At 31.0% G+C, this 20,424-nt stretch overlaps 1 long non-coding RNA gene across 1 annotated transcript in view; it reads right to left on the reverse strand.

The window, feature by feature from the left end:
• The window catches only part of LOC145294196 (uncharacterized), a 113,620-nt gene extending 97,245 nt beyond the window's left edge, over positions 1-16,375 (reverse strand). Inside the window, exon 1 of the long non-coding RNA XR_013869841.1 lies at positions 16,069-16,375. This is a non-coding gene — a long non-coding RNA (uncharacterized LOC145294196). The remainder of the gene's footprint in view (positions 1-16,068) is intronic.
• Between the last annotated feature and the right edge of the window lie 4,049 nt (positions 16,376-20,424).

Genomic DNA, 20,424 nt, shown 5'->3' on the forward strand with positions numbered 1-20,424 from the left:
TAAGAAAATTTAGCATTTTTATTATGTATCAATTTTTCATTATAACTTGTAAGTTTAATATAAAATGACTTGCATAAATGTCATTTTTTAAATTATCTTCATTGTAATAATCTTCCTTGCCGGAATAATTATTTTTGGTATTTTCCAATCAGACCTTATAAAATGCTTGATTATTTATTTTTGCTTTTGTTTTTCAATCTTTAAATGAATCTTTCAATTGAAATTAGTAGATGAAAAAAGAAACTAGAAAAGCTTACAATTGTTCAATTTTTAGAGCTGGTTTTGGTTTATGTAAGTTTAATATAATACTGTCTGCTTGAAATTCCTAAAAAGACATTTGCAACTGTGATTATTTCATCTGAATATCAGTTAAAAATATATATATATAAATTTTTAATTTAAACTTAAAAAGCTACCCCCGCCCCAATCTCTGATAAAAATTGAACTAGTAATTCTGTCAAAAGTTTTCTTTTCTTTTTTTTTTTTTAAATTGAATAGCAAAAACATTTTAGAGGTAACGGAGATGGAATCGTGTCATATATGTCTGCCACGTTTCTTTTTCTTTAATTATACATTTTTCTTTAAAAAAAAATTGTCATTTTTATGCTTTTTTTTTTGCTGTTTTTGTTTTCTTAAATTTAATTTTTTTCTTAAAAAAAAAAAGAAAAAAGAAAACAAGATCCACATTTCTAACTATTTCTACTATTGTAAAAAAAAAAAAAAAGGAGTGACCAGTATAGAACTGTTATGGTCTCTCTTATTAAAACTGCTGTTGTTAATATCACAAAGTTTTTTTTTTTTCATAATTACAGTGGAATGCACTTATTATAATCACATATATATTGTTATCAAAATCAGTCAGTCCCAAAAATTCTATTAAAATTGAATTTAAATATCTGTTTATTTTATGTATGTGAGCAATATGCTTAGCAATTACTATTTCTGCAAAAAAAATACAAACATTAACATTAGATGAATAATAGAAAATAATGTCCATTATTATTATTATCAAAGTTATTTGATAAATTCAATAAAATAATACAAATATGCATAATATTTTGCATAATGTTATCAGCCAATTATTGTTACATAAAGTCCCAAAGCATTTCCATTCCTCCCAAGGTGTTTGTTGCCCACCGATAATCTCATTAACCATTATCCTCGAGTGGCTTTTGGGTCTTGATAAGCACTAACATACAAATAAAAAAAGACAGTTCGCTGTAAATAGATTTTTTATCTATGTAAATGAAACACACACACGTAATTATTTTTGAAAAGAAATTCCATTGTAATAAGTTTCCTTGTTGGAATAATTATTTTTGGAAAGAAAATGGAATGAATTACATATTTTTAGTTTAAGAATGTGCTACAAGGGAAGAAATTGCTAGTTAGAATCAAATATCGAATAATCAGTTGTATTTCTATTTAAGTCTGGCATAAAAAATCTGATAAGATGCATATATATATATATATATATATATATATATATATGACAGGATATTCATGTGGCAACTTGAATTCAAGTATGCTCTGATTATTTTCCAATCAACATGCATATGATTTCGTTCGCTTTGAAACTCGATTAAATCACAGTATGATATAACTCTGATCTGTCATTTTATTTATAGCTCTATTTAAATTTGTAAAAATAACAGTTTAAATATTAAATATTGGGCTTCATTTTACTTTGGAAATGGATTCTCATAAAAATCGATCATAAAAGAATTGTATTTTTATACTTATCAGACACACATATTTATACTAGTTGCGTCTACACAGCATAGTTCGAAATTTATTAATATCATCTTGGTTTTAAATTTTAAATTAAAAATAAAGTAATAATGTTTACGAGATGTATAATAAATTCTAAAAAAAATATAAGGGAGATAACTCATCTTTAAATTAAAATAGAAATCATCCCATCTTACATTTTGAACCTTTTAAGTCGTTTCCAAGTGTTTCCATTGTAATAACCTTCCATACCAGAATAATTATTTTGGAAAAACACTCGAGCAAATTACACTTTTTTAGTACAAACAACATGCTACAATGATAAAAAGGAAAAATCGCTAATCAGAATCAAATATCCATTTATCAGAGGCATAGCTATTTAGGTTTAACATGAAAAATTTGACAAGATTTTATATAACAAGGAAACAAACCTTGCAAAAACGAATTTGAACCAAGACAGCAGATCTTGGACAGGTTCCCTCTCATCATGTGATTTCTTTTTTTATCTGATGAAAGAGAACCTTTTTTCTCTATCGTTTTGGAAGCATTTTAAGACAACGTCCTATTATGTTCTATGCTTTCTGCCGATCCATTTTTTTTTTTTTTTTTTTTTTTGTCGGAACGTATGTAAAAAATATCATTCGTTTAAACTTTTATTTTACTTTTGGTACCTGATTTAAATGCTATCTTGAATTTTGGAATTATATATATATATATATATATATATATATATATATATATATATATATATATACCTATATTATCTTGATAAGATTAGTTGGATGGGGGAAAGCCAGCAGAGTACTCAATGATTAAAAATTGAAATTCAAAATAAAAGCGTAGTGTTTATTTGTTGTCAGAACTATGATCGCGTCTCGTCGGTTATGTTTGGCAAGACAACAATGGTCTAATCAATAAAGCGTGATTAATTGTTGATTTGAAACCTACAATACCATGTTGTTTTGAACGTCTATAACACCATGAGATATATATATTAAATAGTTAAATTTAATTCCCACATTCCACAGCAATCGAATAAGTTAAAATCAGAGGTAAACAGCTGTTTCCAGTGAGATTTTATACCCCCGCTTCAAGTCTTTGCCAAAATTCTTGTTAAAACCATGTATTAAGTTAATGCTGTTTTAATGTTATTGGATGTAAATAGCTTACATTTTTATTTTAAAATCTTTTCATTTTCAAAGGGTCACAAAATAATGAATTAACATTATTCTTTTTTGGCTGCTAACAAGATATTAAAATGGTTGAATTGTTTGCAAATAAATCGAAGTGCATTCTGCTGGATTTAATTTAGTAATTAAATTATTAGTTATTTTTAAATAGGATTCTGGTTTTTATTTTATAATTTACATAGGTACGAAAAAGTGGTCCAAAAACAAATGTTATCGCAGGCAAGGGAAGTTACTCTTCTACCTATCTGGAAAAGTTTTTAGTGGTTTTACTCACTTTAAAACGTTTATTCGGTTCGAAAATTATATCGTGTCAAGCGGTATATGTTACCGTGACATTTATTCAGTGGGTTTCTAACAGTATCTTGAATGATTATTTTTTTTTAATATTTTTAAGTCATTATTAAAACTTTAAATATGTAGGTGTCAATTCGTAGCTATTTTTCTTGTTCTTGTGTCAACACTATATATATATGTTTTTAAACCAAATAAACGTTTTAAAGTAAGTAAAACCACCAAAGACTTTTCCAGATATGTAAAAGAGTAACTTATCTTGCATTTGTTAACATTTATTTGTTATACATTTGTTTGTTTTTTACCACTTTTTCATACTTCTGTGTATTAAAAAAAAAAATGTCGGAAATGGCCTTCTATTCTAGAGTTTTAATGCTTCCAAATTCCTTTCAAATGTCAAAGGGTCATAAATTATTATTTTCTTTTTTTTTTTTTTTTCAGTTATTAAAAGAATATTAAAATGGCTGAATTATTACGAATAAACTAAAACACATTCTGGTGGATGTTATTCAGTAATTTTTTTTAATGGGATTTTTAACAAGTTTATTTTATTACTTTACAGTATTACCATTTTAATTTCAATCAATAGTCAATAGAAAATTATCTGTAAGCCACGTAGATGCGAGAAACATACACACATACATAGATAACCAAAAAGTTATTTCAAAATTTTATTAACATAGAGATTATGTTAAATAATTTGAACTTGCCTATTGTTTGGTGAACGTTATCCGTCATTTATTGTTATCAGACAGTCCATCGAAGTGATTATAATAACCAAATTTCCACTGTATTTATCATGATATAAACTATTATTCCTTGTTGTCAAATGTTATTAACATGTAGATAATTGTTATTATCTATGTATGATTAGTTTTTTTTTTTTTTTTGTTTTTTTTTTATTCTTTTCAACCACCTGCTGCTTTTATGAGTAAAACAATACCATCGATTCTTATTGACATAATATTATATTGTCTACAGTGGTTGTCACTGATTCAAAACTTTTCTTTATTTTTATTTTATTTTCTTCCTAGTGTTCAGATTGCCGGGCAGCACAATTCCAGTTGAAAAAAAAATAATAGTACAATTTTTTTTTGTAAAATTTTACCCTTTGCCCCCATTCTGTCAACGAAAAAATACAAATGAGATTCTTTTTTTTTTTTTTCTATTCATGCGATTACACATCAACACTCTGGAAAAAAATTAAGAACAACAAAAAATACATTTTAAAAATAATTTTAAAGAGGGGTTTTACATTTATAAGTATAACATAAAATGATCGCCCACGTCATAACCATATACCATGGGGCAGTAACAACATTTCTTTTGGATTTGCAAATTGGTGTCCATTTTATAAATACTATAAAATGATTACTCATTCTGTGTTATGCTAGGTGGTCAGGAAGTAGATGATCACTTTATGTTATATTTATAAAGTAGACCCGAACTCTACAACCTAAAATGTTTTTTTAATATAATGTAAAATTATCACCTATTTCCTAATCAGAAAGCATTACTGATCACCTCAGTATCTTGACCACATGTATAGGATAGAAAGAGCATTTTCTAAATATCAGACATTTTGGAAATTCAAAGAAAATGGTTAACTCTTCTGTCCTATGCTATGTGGTCAAAGACTGGGTAAGAATTGTATGTTAAATTTATGTAGTAAACTGAGCCCCTCTTTAAAACTAGAAAAATTTATATTCATTTTCCTTGCTTTTTCCAGAAAGTTGACATATAATTGCAAGTTTTTTTTTCATTAACATCATTGTCATTTGTACAAAAATATTTCAACTCTGATGATTTTTATTTATTTACAATGAGTCTTGCTTAAAATTCAAAATGGTGGCCAAGAATGATGCTGCTTAGGTCATAAATGAAAAAATGGCTCAATCTTAATAAATTTCCCAACCAGAATAAGTATTTCCTGAAAGAAACTTGAACACAATACATTTTCTTAGTGTAAATAGTATGCTGCAAGGAGAGAAAAAAAAGAAATCACTAGTCAAAATCAAATATCGATTTCTTAAATTATTAAGAATCTTTTGCTATATGAAGATTGTAAAGCCATAAATAAATTTCTATGCAAAATTTTACATGTTTCCAAATTCCTTTCAAACTTCGAATGGTCACAAATCATTTTTTTTTTCAACTAGCTAGAAAAGATTAAAATGGTTGATTTATTTACATAGAAACAAAAATGCATTTTGATGGGCTAAATTTTGTAATGAAAATATTTTTATTAATACCTTTTAAAATGTTTTATTTCATGCTATTGCATTTCTGATTACAATAAATAATCGATTAATATAAAATAATAAAAAACATAATCTGTAAGTTACATAGATGTGGAACACACACACACAATAAGTGGTTACACAATGTTATTAATATAGAGTAATGCTTTTTATCTTTATTTTAATTAGAGCATATATATATATATATATATATATATATATATGTTTCTGAACTTTTGAGATGAGGATTGATTATTCATATTATTTGGATTCTTGTACGACTGTTCTCAAGATAACAGTAATCCATAGAATCCAAATAATACAGATATTTAAGGTCAAAATATATTGTACAAACAAGGCTCCGAGCTGAGGGGAGTTGTGTCCAGCAATCTGAAGACAATAATTTTTTTAATTTTTGCTTCAAGCAAGTTTGGTTCAGCGTTCTCCCTGATTTTTTTTTTTTTTTTTTTTTCAAATTTTAAATTCTTATCATTTTCCTTTATTTGTATAAAAAAAGAAATTAAAAAAATAAATAAACCCATTGCTTCCCACTCTATATAAGATAGAAAGAAATGATTAACTGAAAAAAAAGAATAAAAACATTTTTAAAAATTTCAAACATTATTATACTTATTGTCTCCCATATTTTGTTATTTTATTTATTTGTTTATTTTAGTTCTTTTTTTTCATGAATCCACGTGTTTTCCAATTTCCTTGAGATACAAAGAATAATTTTCTAATTTTTTCAAACAATTTTATACGTTGGGGTTTTAGGTAGTTATATTTTATTAAAATAATAAATAAATGGTGCAACTACACTATAATAACGAAATTCAGAAAACGGAAAAGATCGATAAAAAAAAAAGCAATAGTATCTACTGACTTTTTTGTCAATTTCAATTAAAAGCAATGATATCTACTTTATTGATATGTCAAAAGTACTCTAATATTACCGTAAAAACACGAGTTTTTTATCTTTATTATAAAAAAAAACCCTCTCCATATTTCTTTAGGAACATATAAACAAGGCAAGTAAATCATATTTATGATTGCACAATTTATTTCAAAATTGTTAAGTTACACACTATTTACCTCCCCTTGGAACCCTTCAGTGTCTTTTTAGCCAAACATTTTATTTTCACTAAAAAAAAAAAAAAGCTTTCTTTAATAATTTTTTCATTACTTTATCATTTTTCGTAATTTTTGGATATATTCATTAACGTAACATGACAATTAAGTAGAGACCATTGGTTTGATTTGAAATTCAATATTAAAAATTTCGAATTTTGCTATTATAGTGTAGTTGCACTAAATAAATTTTTGAAAAGAAATAATATGAATAATATATTTGAGAGCAACGATAATTATATTCTTATAAAAATATATATAAAACGGATTTCTAGAAATAAAACTAAGAATATTTTTTAACCTTTGATTATTTTTATTAGTATTCTTTTAAAAAAAAAAAAAAAAACTCCGATAAATAAATTGATAAAAAATGAATCATGAAAAAGTAATTAAAATATAGAGAACATGCATATTAACTCACTCGAGCCATTGCTTGTTGTCTAAGTCGTGACACATCATAAGAAATAGACAATATTAGTCAACTTGGCGGATCCCACCTAATTACGTGTTTCAATATTGTTTTTAAATATAATAATAAAGATGCATATTTAGAATTACACTAAAAAAAAAGACTCGTGCATCTATATTATCACACTGGTCAATAATGTTATTATTTAGAAACTCATTCTTAACATGGTGAGGGGAGTGTTATGTAACTATTTTGCACTTTCACTTAACAATTTAATAAACAGATATGTCATTAAAATTGAATTTAATTTGAAAATATTATTTAAAAATTAGCATGGTAACATAAATGCATAATTACAAAAAATGCAGAAAAATCTCTATGGTGTACGTACTCGTCACAGAACGAATACATCATATTCCAAAAATCACATAAATTGATCAAGTAGTTGTTTTTTTATTTTTATTTGTTTATTTTGTTTTGTTAACAGATTTTAAGATTTTTACTGATTAAGTATTTTTGGCAGCCATTATGGACCTCTTCTGGGGAAATAGATACATCTCGTTACTCGAATAGAACAAAACAAATATGTTGACTGGCTGCTCTCTCCCATCTTGCATCTCATAAAATTTGATTTTCTTGAATAAAAAAAAATAATAATAAAAAAAATAACTATTTGAAAATAAATAATAAAAAAATAACTATTTGATCAATTAACGTGATTTTTGGAATATGAAATTGGTGCTTATTTAGATTGCCACTTATAGTGGCAATTAAAATTAAAGAAAATACAGAAAAGTCTGTATGATGTACGTATCATTCACAGAACGAAGATGAAATATTCCCTAAATCTCATAATTTGATCAAGTATGGTCTTTTTTTTTCCTCAAATAAATCAAATTTTATTGCATATCTAAAAAGCAGCGTCCATAAAAGAATCAAGGGCAGACAACCGATTTTCATCTCCATCTCCTCTTCATATAGAATATTTTGATTGCAGAAATTCCCCTCTGGACCAAAGTACTGTAGGTTTGCAACAACAGATACCAAATACAAATTTATTATGTCTAGACTATTAGCTACTTTAGAATGCCATTTTAGACACATTTAGTCATTATCATAAAATCCTACATTTCATCCTAGGAGCAACATCACTATTGCAACAATCTTTAGAGGAAGTAGTCCTATTTTTCCATCTAAATATCAAGTGCACCTATCGCTTCCAGTCATCACCAGGAGGAATTCTGTACTTTTAACAGATATGAGGGTTCACCTTTCGTAACTGGATCGCAAACTCCTAAATGTAACATAATCTTTCCCTTTTCCGATCCAAAAATAATAAAGTCTCCCCAGACTAATTCCACTCAATCTGATTGGCTAACCTCTGACCATTCCTATATTTCAGATTAATGGTATTCACATGCTAAACGAACACTAATGTAACATGACATCACAATGATACCTATTTATTTTTCAGAACATAAACTTTTCGAATAATAAAAACCTCATTTTAGAAGGGTTATTATAAAAAAGTTAACAAAATTTGAAGAATATTAAAATGGCTTCAGCCTTCTCTAATTGGTAAAAACAGCAAATTTGTTTTTTCGAAAAATAAAAAAGCTACTTGATCAGTTTGTGATTTTTGGAATATACTATCTTCATTCCATGACAAATATGAACATAAGGTTTTCCCCATTTTTGTTTATCGTCATAAGTGCAAATCTAAATAAGCACTATGACGTTTTCGTTCCATAGTGGTTACATACATCATAAAGATTTTTTTTGCATTTTCTAGATATTGTTTTTTTTTTTTGTTTTTTTTTTTTTTTTGTTTTTGGTAAATGTTACCTTACGCTACAACAGAACACCGCCCACTCAAATTTTTTTTTTTTGGTGGGGGGGTATTTGAGGTCGCTGACAATGAATCTGATAATCAAACCCATTGCAAATTTACCGTTTGCATGATATGAAACCCCTGGACTCTGGGACTATTTTGCGCCATTTTACTACCTTCGGTAGTATTTTCTTACATGATGCAGTAGTGAAGTGACTTATCACATCACAGAGGAATCTTTTAGCAGACATTTGAAATAACAAATAAACTGGTTTGTTTTTGTTACATAGTTTTTAATGCTTTTTGTTTTTACATGGGGATCACCACTTATCAAGACCCGGAAGCCACTTAGGGATAAGGGTTATTTTGTGTATAATAATCAATGGGATAATATCTTAGTAGTAGTTGGTATTGGAGATTTGATAGCGTCTTACTTAAGGGGGAGATTAATCAGGAATTTGTTTATGTTGGACTTGAAGACATCCAAGTTGTAGTCAGGTGGGAAACAGACAAACAGAAGAGAATTCCACAGGCATGCACTTCTCAGAAAGAAGCTATGTTCATGGAATCTACGTTTTGATTTAGGCACAGATAAAGAGTGGGGGAAATTAATGACAGTGGTTTTAGCTAGACTGATGTTTATCATTAAGGATTGGCGAGGGAGGACCAGAGATTGGAGCTCAGACGAGCATTTGCCAGGAAAATAATGATAAAACAAAGACAGGCTCGCAGCGTCTCTTCTGTGGAAGAGAGGTTGAAGAGAAGAGAGCATCCCCCACTAAGCTACAAAGTCTATTTTGTACTTTGTCAAGGTAGGATAGGCTGTTTTTAGAAGCTCCAGCCCAGATGTGGCAGCAGTACTCCATCTTTGGACGTACTTGGCTTTTAGATAGAGAATTGCATCAGTAGTGAGATATCTTCTGGAGCGTTAGAAAGAACACACCGTTTTTCCAGCGGCCCGGGCAACAGACTTGATATGTGTTCCATTTCAGATCAGGAGTAAAGGTCAAACCCAGGAGCTTGTCAAAACATGGAGCTTCCCCAAGACGAGAGCCATCCATTTGAATTAATGGTAGATGAGGAACAGAGCGTTGATGATGTAAAGATAGGAGCTTGGTTTTAGATGCATTAAAAGTAACCAGCCATCTCTTCCTCCGCTGAATCACGTGCTCAAGATCAGAGGAGAGAGAATCAGAGAGAGCTTTGTCATTTACGGCCTTTGATGTGTTGCCATAGATGGTCGTGTCATCAGCATAGATGTCAATGAATGATTTAAGTATGTGTGTTTGGGAAGAGAGTTGGGCCCAGGATGGACATCTGAGGGACTCCAGCATTAATACTGTGGACCTCTGATTTCTGCCCATCAACCACTACTCTTATGAACCTATCAGAGAGAAATGATTTAATTATTGAGAAAACATTTCCAGTTATACCATAGCTGAAAATCTTGTGAAGTAGGCCCTTATGCCATACCTTATCGAAGACCTTTGATATGTCTAGAGCAATTGCCCTAGAAAGGAAGCCTTTGTCGAGAGATTCACTAATCCTATGAGATATAACTGTTAGCACATCAGCTGTAGATCTAGCAGAACGGAAACTATATTGTATGTCACTAAGGAGAGTATTTCTGCTGAGGTGGTTGACTACTTCTTTATATAATATGGATTCCAGTAACTTACTCATTGCACACAAGAGACTTATTGGTCTGTACTGAGAGGGAGATGATTATCACCTGAGTTCTTAAATACAGAACATACTGACGAGGTTTTCCAGGGTGTTGGAAAGCACTTCTCCTTAAGGCAATGCTTAAACAATTTTGTAAGTATGGGGGCAAGTTCTGGTCGAAGCTTTTTCACCACTATAATTGGAATGCCATCTGGGCCAGTTGCTTTACTGGAATCAAGGTTCTTGATTAGTTTAGCGACCACATGCACAGATATTTGTATGTTGGATAGTGTGTTGTCTGTTGTAGGAGGAAATATGAGGAGTTGATGACCTTCGTCGCAGAGGGTAAAGTTAGCTGCAAAGTTCTTGGCAAATAGTTTGGCCTTGTCTGATGCTGATGAGATGACCTCAGGTCGATTGATGATGATTGGGATAGAATGCACGCTTCTGTTCAGGATCCTGTTTGCTATTTGCCAAAACTGGTGGGAACCAAGCCGCTGCTCAGCTACTTTGGATCTGACAGATTGAGCATATAGCTCTCCTGCATTTTTTATTACTCTTTTACAGTGGTTGATGGCAGTCCTGAAAGCAGCTTTAGTCTCAGTACATCTATTACGTTGGTAGCTATGGAAAAAGTTATTTCTGTGCACAATGGCAGCAGCACCTTCTGGGGAGAACCATGGCTCGCTGTTAGGTTTTTGTTGGAATTTTTTGGATGGTATGAATTGATCTATGCCTATTAACCATTCGCTCAGGTCTGATACTATAGAGGACATCCTTTTAAACATGTAATGCAGAGGTAGATCAGTTATGAATGTACAGAAGCTATCCCAGTCAGCCATAGAGTATGCTTTTTAATTGATCTAAAAAAGTTTTCACAAGTTTACAAAAACATATTTTTATGTTTTCCGTTCTTTTTTGGGGGGAGGAGGGGAGTATTCAATTATAGAACTTGTCTAGTTTAACGTGCTTCTGCAGTTTAATTAACCGTTCTTCTGTAAATAAGACACTGACATTTACCGAGTAGAATACCGTTTAACATTTCACAAAAATTCTGTTTACATTGAGGAGGGGGGCAGCTGAAGGGGGCGACCGCCACCACCACCCCCGCCTCTCAACCGCCCCCACCGCCCCAATGTAAACAGAATTTTTGTGAAACGTTAAACGGTATTCTACTCGATAAATGTCACCGCCTTACTTATGGACAAACGGTTAATTAAACTGCAGGAGCACCTGTTAAACTACACATGTTCTATAATTGAATACCCCCCCAAAAAAAAAAGAACGAGAAACATACGAATATTTTTGTAAACCGCTTGTGAAAACTTAATTTTTTAGATCAATTAAAAGGCATAAAAAACTACTAGGTACGGGCAAAAATGGATGGACAAAAATGGGGGACATAGTTTTGAAAGCCGATTTATCATAATTTTTTTGTAGGTTTCCGACTACTTTTTGATTTTATTTGAAAGATAAAGGACTAAACTTAATTTCCAAAGGGAAAAAAGTATTTGTACACATGAAAAAAAAAGTTATGAAAATGTTTTCACGGCGAGCTACCAAATTCAGCTAAATTTTGAAGTTAAATAAATTAATTGTAAAAAATCCTTTAAAAGATAAATATTAGTTTTCTGGGTGTATTTCAAAGATAATTAGTAAAGTCCTAAGATATTGAATTAAATAAAAAAAAAAAATTAAAAAAACACCTTGTTTGTACAAAATATAAATTAATTAGCCCAAAACCGAGTGGATTCTGGCGTTCGCAAAACGCAACAAACTAAAATTTTGTAAACACGAAAATTACGAAGGCCCAAACTTTCAGGCAGTCAAAAGACTGTGAAAATGACATCATGTAATTAAAAGAGAAGTTTTTTTTTCCCCCAGTCGCGCTTCCGTACATTCCTTTTTTGAACGTTTGTATTAATTTTTGCATTTTTTAATTTAATTATTTTTCTATTAATTTTTAAATTAATTTTTTTTTTCTTAATTATTGTTCAATATTATATAAAAAATGTTACGTCGAAAGTTTCACATTCTTGCAATCAAGGAAATTATCAAAATCTTGCATATAAAAATTATGCGAAACTCGTAATTCCAAAAAAAAAGGGGAAATATTTTTTGCAATTATAATTTTTTTGTGTGAAAATATTAAATAAGCAATGCTTAATTCAATGGTAACATCGATAGTTCGAGAAATTAATTTTTCTTTGAGTTATATAGAATTCATTAATACGGATTTATGAGCTTTTTTCGTAATGTTCCTATCAAAATTATTTTATTTGATTTTTATTGTAACAAATTACCATGCTTTATTTATATAAAAAAAAGCAAAAATAAAGTCTTGCTGAAAACTATAACTTTAGTAAAGGTATTTTTGTTTAAACAAAATAATATATTTCCACTCGGATTTAAATAAAAATAATTAGTTCATTATATTCCGCGATCATCATTTGATAAATACTGAAGATTTCATTAAAATTGGTTAATTTCCTGATTTTTGGTGATTTTTTTTTTTTAAGTAAAGGGTGGGGTCCTAAATGTTTATACATTTTGAGCATCGGCATTCACTTTGCCCATACCTAAAAACTACGTAATACAATAATACACGCACACACAAAATGAACTACATATTTTAAAAACTTTGTTATTTCAAATGTCTGCTAAAGATTCCTCTGTGATGTGATAAGTCACTTAACTATAAGAAAACACTACTGAAGGCGGTGAAATGGCACAAAATAGTCCCAGGGTCCATGGGGTGCATCCCATGCAAACGGTAAACTTGCAACGGGTTTGATTATAAAATGTGTTGTCAGCGACCTCGAACACTTCTAAAAAACAAATTAGAGTGGTCAGTGTTCTGTTGCAGCGAAAGGTAACATTTACCGTTTATTTACTTTCATGCGTTTTTCACATAAACATATTTTTTGGAAAAAAAATGTACATATTTTTTATATATGTTTATTTACAGACACATTTTTACAGGAATAATGAATATTAAAGTTAACACGAATGTTTTTTTTTTCTTTCTTTCTTTCTTTCACATAAATTGATTAAAGGAACAAAGTAATTGTCGTATTTAAAAATTGACTAACACGCCGTCTATTTCATATGACGTAGGCAACATGCAATGGCTCCATTAAGTTAATATGTGTGACCGCCGAAAATATTCTATTTTTGGTAAGCATAAGAGAAATCCGGTATTTACTTTAGGAATATTTTTTGTAGGAATATGTATCCAAAAAAAAAAAAGTATTTTTTACTTCCTTTCCATCTCAGTCTTCGGAGTTAAATGGACGACTTTTGTAGGCTTTTCGGATATGCTGAAAACAAATATCGCGTTTAAATTTGAGACAGACAAGTATTTTTCTGGTTATTAAGGCCTTTATTATTCAAATGTAATCCATTATATTTTTGCTGGAGGCCATGTTTTTTTCCCAACTGAAAAGTACTAGGTGTATCAGAATTTTTGTAGGAATTTTTGACACCCCTAACTCGAAACTGCAAATAAAATATTTTTAAAAAATCATAATTTCTCTTTTAAAAGTGGGTTGTTTATTTTCTTTATGGATTATACTTCCAAAATAAACTATTAAAGTTGTTTTAAAAGTAATAGAAATATTTTTTTTTAAAAATAGTAATGAAAGTAATTGAATTTTACGAGTTCAGTATTTTTCAATTTTTAAAACTTTAAAAATCTATCAAAATTTTTCTATTGATTCAATTTTTACGATATTTTCAGGGTCAATGTGAAATTTTATGCTCTTTCCAATAAACTGAATATAATATTTTAGACAAACTTTTTTTTTAAATTCACGCCCCCCCCCCATTTTCAAGTGTCTATTAAAAAGTAAATAATTAATTTACTCACCAAAGTTTTATATATCACAAATTTTTTTTTTTTTACATAGGCGTCACCACTTATCAAGGCCGATAGGCTACTCAAAAATAAGGGTTAAAGAGTGTAGAGTAGTCAAAAGGACAATATAGTAATCGATAGTAATGGAAGTTCGGTAAATTTGTTAACTTAAGTGGAACAGCTCATCAGAAACTTGTTCACGTTGGACTTGAAGACAACCATATTATAGACAGCTGGAAAGCAGGAAAACGGAAGACAATTCCACAGGCGTACAGTTCTAAGAAAGAAGCTTTGTTCATGGAATCTATGTTTAGGTTTAGGCACAGATAAAGAGTGGGGAGAATTATTGATAATTGTTTTCAGCTAGTCGAGTGTTTCTTGTGAAAGTTTGGTGAGGGGGGACCATAGATTGGAGCTCAGTCGAACACTTTCCATGAAAATAACGATAAAGCAGAGACAAACTCGCAACATCTCTTCTGTGAGATAGAGGTTGCAGCGAGGAGAAAGGGACATCTCCCACGAGGCCACGAAGTCTATTTTGAACTCTATCAAGGCAGGACAAGTCATTTCTAGCAGCTCCTGCCCATATGTGGCAACAGTATTCCATCCTTGGACGTACCTGGCTCTTATATAGATAGAGAATTGCATTAGCAGTGAGATATCTACTGGATCAATAGAAGGATCCGACCATTTTTCATTTTAATTGATGCCAGATGGGGATCAGAACGTTGATGATGTAAAGATAGAAGCTTGGTTTTAGATGCATTAAAAGTAACCAGCCACTCCTTTCCCCATTGTACAACGTGATCAAGATCAGAGGAGAGAGAATCGGAGAGAACTTGGTCGTTTACTGTCTTAGATGTGCTACCATAAACAAATTGAAGATAAAAGATCAATAAATAATATATTCAAATTTAAAACAAAAAAGTAATGTTTTTTTTAGAAATTTACCTGTAAAGTCCGAAGTTTAAAACCTTTTTTTTAAAACCACGTTGTTTATTTTTCCTTTTGTTTTTGTTTTTTAAATGAAACCTTGATCCTTGCTCCTTTAATTGAAAAAAAAATAGGGCTTGAATTACATTTTTCGAGTAGTTATAAGCTTGAAAAGACGGGGGTCGAATTAATTCATGCCTCCCAATTTTGAAATGTCTATTAAAAATGTAAATAATTAATTTACTCACCAAAGTGTTATATATCACAAATTGAAGATAAAAAATCAATAAATAATATATTCAAATTTAAAACAAAAAAGTAGTGTTTTTTAGAAATTTACCTGTAAAGTTCGAAGTTTAAAACCTTTAAAAAAAAAACACGTTTTTTTTTTTTTTGTTTTTTAATGAAACCTTGGTCCTTGCTCCTTTAATTGAAAAATAATTAGGGCTTGAGTTACATTTTTCGAAGAGTTATAAGCTTGGAAAGACGGGGTTGAATTATTCAATATTTTTCACGAAATTTCTGACACACCTAGAAAAGTACTAATGCGTGTTACAAAACATCCACTTCTCGCCATGTTAAGAATGGTGAACACCATTGATATTTATTAAGTAATACATTGGAAAAAACTGTCTTAATATTCAGAAAACTACTTGCCTGACCCAAATTTGAATGTGATATTCGTTTTGGCATACTCGAAAGGAAAACCTATAAAAGTTGTCATTTTAAAGGTTAGTGTTAAGGTGGAAAGAAAAGTTTTTAAAAAATGACCCCAAAAAAAATTCAGTACTTACTGCCAGTATAAATAAAGGAAGTAGGAACAGTTTGGGACGACGCGGTTTGAGACTTTGTATACTTCAATGGACGACCGTAAGCCCCTCAGTCTTGGCAGGCTGACAAGAGCGATTCGACAAGGATCCTTCAAGATCATATCCATCCAAGAGTGGATATTTTCTTCGAGCATATTAATACAGTTTAAAAGAAGTATTGCATAAAACCGCTTGAAAGTAGGAAGAGACTTTATTGCCGAACGTACAAACAAACGTAAATAAAAAAAAATTTAAAAATGGAACAGGAATCTGAGCAGACGATAAGGGCAAATAACTCTGTCATACTTAGAGTTACCTTCCTTGGCCGATAAATATACTCGTAATTTAATCCTGACGTACGTTATCAATTCCGTATTACTAGATTGACGAATGTTCACCGAACAAACTGAATATATTTTTGGTACTTCTACTCTTTGTCGCCGAAACTGGAGACGCTATTTTATTTCACGCACCTGTCGTAAAAATCCAAGGAAGAAATCAGTATTTTAAACTATGGCCGAAGCATGAAATAAATAACAACGCTCGCCCAGTTTAAACAATTATGAATATGTCATTTCATTTTCTGTTTTTAATATATGTGTGTGTGTGTGTGTGTGTGTGTGTGTGTGTGTGTGTGTGTGTGTGTGTGTGTGTGTGTGTGTTTCATGGGCAACTAATTAAATCGAAACATTTCCAATTAAACAATTACGGATATATGTTACCTTTCACTTTAATTTTCACTGGGTTTTTTTTGTTGTTTTTTTTTATTTTTTATTTTTATTTATTTCTAACTTCGGCCATCGTTTAAAATACTGATTTCTCCCTTGAATTTTAACGGCAGATGCGTGAAATAAACTGGCATCTCCAGTTTCGGCAATAAAGTGTAGAAGTACCGTATTTTTTTTTTTTTTTTTCATTCAGATTTATTAGCAAAAATGGTATTTCGGCATATATCTCCAGACGTTTTATTCTTGCATTTACTTCCCCTGTTTTCTAGACAGTGATAGCTGATTTGGCGTCCCCGACGAAACATCTTCTAACAGATAGGAATTTATCACATTCTCAGCCGAATTAAGTGTGGCACAAGATTAATATTTTTCTGTAAAAAATATGTTTATTTACTTTTAAGAATATTTCACGTAAGAAAGAAAGTTAACAGTTACAAGAAATAAATATTAAACGATGTTTTGTCCGGGATGCCAAATCAACTATTACCGTCTACAAAACAGGGGAAGTAATGCAAGAATGAAATGTCTTGAGATTGCCGCAAAAAAATTGTGGGGTTGTAAAATTTTACAAAGAGGACAGGAGGACACAGTACAGCACAGCAGTATTGTACTACAGCAGCACCTGTTTAAATTTACCTTAAATTGTTGCGTTATTGGTGCAACTACTTATTTATTTATTTTCGCAACTAATTTATTTAACGAAAGAACCTGTTGGTTTTATCTTGTATTCAAGTGTATTCTTTTGGTACATTTTTTTTTTTTTTCGTGTTCGGAATAATAACGAAAATCGAATGAAGAATTGAATTTAAACTAAAAGCAATGATAATTGTCATGTTGAAATTAATAACGTATTCCAAAATTACGAAAAATGATTAAGTAGAAAATTATTAATGAAAGATGCTTTCGAAAAAAAAAATCCACGTTCTACTCCAAGGGTGTTAACTGCGTGGTCGTTGGATTGTGAAAATGTTTTATATAATAATGTAGCAACGTATTACTAATTTTTACATGATAATTAAGTAGATAACATTGTTTTTACTTGAAATTCAGTTGTTTGCTTTTCGTTATTTTGAACAAGCATCGCTTTTTTTATTATTATTATTATTATTATTATTATTATTATTATTAACAACAACAACAACAACAACAACAAACCTAACTCTAACCTCTTTAGTAAAGATATCTAAAAAAAAAAAAAAAAAAAAAAATCAAATTAAAAGTTGCAAAAGTGAATGTATCCGTAAAAATCAGAACTTAATCATTCTGGTAATCTGGAAGAAAGAGAGGGCCTGTTTCCTCTTTTTGACTATAGGTGGCGTTACTGTCTGTCCACCCAGTTACGGAAGCACAAAATGTATATAATGGCACCCTTGAAATAAAAATAGATGTTTTTTTTGTTTTTTTTTACACAGTGATCACCTCTTATCAAGGCCCGGAAGCCACTCAGGGATAAGGGTTATTGTAAGTACATCACGTTAGTGAGGAGATTTTATGAAGTGTTTAATTAGGGGGGCGGTTCATTAGGAATTTGTTAACATTAGACTTGAAGACATCCAAGTTGTAGTCCGGAGGGAAGCAGGCAGACGGAACAGAGTTCCACAGGCGTGCAGTTCTAAGAAAGAAGCTTTGCTCATGAAATCCGCGTTTTGATTTAGGCACAGATATAGAGTGGGGGAAATTTTTCACAGTGGATTCAGCTAGACGGGTGTTTTTCGTGAAAGATTGGCGAGGGGGGACCAGGGATTGGAGTTCGGACGAGCACCTGCCATGAAAATAACGATAAAACAAGGATAGGCTCGCAACGTCTCTTCTGTGGGAGAGGGGTTGCAGGGTAGAGAAAAGGGCATCCCCCACTAAACCACGAAGTCTATTTTGTACTCTGTCAAGGCATAATAGGCTGTTTTTGGCAGCTCCTGCCCAGATATGGCAACAGTATTCCATCCTTGGCCGTACTTGGCTTTTATATAGATAGAGAATTGCATCAGTAGTGAGATATCTTCTGGAACGGTAGAAGGATCCCACCATCTTTCCTGCGACCTTGGCCACAGACTTGATGTACGTGTTCCATTTCAGATCAGGAGTAAAGGTCAAACCCAGAAGCTTGTCAAAACACGGGGCCTCACCAGACCCAGTAATCCATCACAATTGATGCCAGCTGGGGATCAGAGCGTTGATGATGTAAGGATAGGAGTTTGGTTTTGGATGCATTAAAGGTAACTAGCCACATCTTCCCCCACTGAACCACGCGCTCGAGATCAGAGGAGAGAGAATCCGAGAGAACTTCGTCATTTACAGCCTTTGATGTGTTGCCGTAGATGGTCGTGTCATCAGCATAGATGTCAACGAATGATTTAAGTATGTGTTTAGGGAGGTCATTGATGTAGATCAGGAAGAGAGTTGGGCCCAGGATTGACCCCTGAGGGACTCCAGCATTTATATTGCAGGCCTCCGATTTTTGTCCATCTACCACTACTCTTATGAGCCTATCAGAGAGAAATGATTTAATGATTGAGAAAACATTTCCAGTTATACCGTAGCTGGAAATCTTGTGAAGTAGACCCTTATGCCATACTTTGTCAAAGGCCTTTGATATGTCGAGAGCAATTGCCCTAGAAAGGAAGCCTTTGTCAAGAGATTCACTAATCCTGTGGGATATAACCGTCAGCACATCTGCGGTAGATCTTGCAGAGCAGAAACCATATTGTGTGTCACTAAGAAGGTTATTCCTGCTGAGGTGGTTTACTATTTCTCTATTTAATATTGATTCCAGTAACTTACTCATAACACAGAGAAGACTTATTGGTCTGTATTGAGAGGGAGATGACTTATCACCTGAATTCTTAAATACAGGGCAAACTGAGGAGGTCTTCCAGGGGGTCGGAAAGCACTTCTCCTTAAAAAAGCACTTCTCCTTATGTTTTTGTTATATTTTAATTTTAAACATGTTTTTTTTTTTTTTTTTTTTTTGCAAACATTTGTTTTGTTGGGGTTTTTTTTTCAAACATATTTACGTTTTTGTTTTTTGTTTTTGCAAACGTATTTACGCTTTATTTTTCCAAACATTTACGTTTTGTTGCTTGTTTATTTTTAAACATTTACGTTTTTGTTTTTTTTACGTTTTTTTTGGTTTTTACGGGTTTTTTTCTTGTTTTTTTTTGTTTGTTTGTTTTTTTTTTTTTTGTTTTTTTTTTTTTGCAAGCATAAGCTAAATGTTTTTGCTATATTTTTCTTTTAAACATATTTATGGGTACAACCGTTTTTCCGCGAGTATTTTTTTACGCTCTTATAATTAAAAAAAAAAAAAAAATCAACGTTTTTTCTTTTATGGACCCCACCCCCTTTTTTCTTAATGTTTCTGCACTTATTTTACCTTTTCCGCGAGTTCTAAAAAAGGTAAAATACGTGCAGAAACATTAAGAAAAAAGGGGGTGGGCCGGGTGGGGTCCATAAAAGAAAAAACGTTGATTTTTTTTTTTTTATTATTATTATTATTATAAGAGCGTAAAAAAATACTCGCGGAAAAACGGTTGTACCCATAAATATGTTTAAAAGAAAAATATAGCAAAAACATTTAGATTATGCTTGCAAAAAAAAAAAAAAAAAAAAAAAACGT

This window comes from Euprymna scolopes, chromosome 2 (genome assembly GCF_053919585.1).
Source record: "Euprymna scolopes isolate OS-2025 chromosome 2, ASM5391958v1, whole genome shotgun sequence".
Classification (NCBI taxonomy): Eukaryota; Metazoa; Mollusca; class Cephalopoda; order Sepiida; family Sepiolidae; genus Euprymna; species Euprymna scolopes.